Source organism: Branchiostoma belcheri, unplaced genomic scaffold (genome assembly GCF_001625305.1).
Source record: "Branchiostoma belcheri isolate BF01 breed outbred unplaced genomic scaffold, Haploidv18h27 scaffold108, whole genome shotgun sequence".
Taxonomy (NCBI): domain Eukaryota; kingdom Metazoa; phylum Chordata; class Leptocardii; order Amphioxiformes; family Branchiostomatidae; genus Branchiostoma; species Branchiostoma belcheri.
The window spans coordinates 1100104-1100763 of record NW_017802469.1 but is presented as its reverse complement, the minus strand read 5'-3'; positions in this window follow the sequence as shown (position 1 = coordinate 1100763).

The window sequence follows — 660 nt, the reverse complement described above, 5'->3', positions numbered from 1 at the left end:
CAATAGCAAGAATGCAGGCATGAACTGATACAGAAACTTTGGATTGATTAATTCTCTACCACCCCTCCCTTTCTTTTAGACTTAATCTTTCATTGTCTTCTCTCTTTTTAATTTAGTAATCTGTATCTAAGTCAATGAGACTCAAAGTATAATCTTCTATCTTACAATTCCAGTCAGAAAGAAATCCTGCTTCTATAGTTCTGAGGCGTTAAAATCACCATGGATCAAAAGAGCCCCATAGTACAGCAAAACAAATCACTGCAGTAGCTCATTGGTTAATAGCGCCATGGATCAAAAGCACCCCTCAGTGCCCCTGAACAAATGACTGAAGACACAAAACATGGTATGCCAAAAAATAAATTCTGTATTTTTAGTCTTTCATATCTTCTTGACTTTGAAAGTCTTTGTTTTGGGCTCTGAATACATAACTTGGTGGTCATAGTCTTTCTCATCCAAACTCAGGTAGCACATGTAAGGTGTCTGTGGTGCTGTGCCTGTAACGAGGCGACTCACATGATATTTGATGATATTTTGTAGTCAGAACTGTTTGGCTGTGCTTGGATGGCGATCAGCACCAAGGACAGATATTGTACCATCTAGCTATGGTAACCAGGGACAAAATTGTGTAGCTATTTGTAGCTAGATGTGTTCAGGAATGTT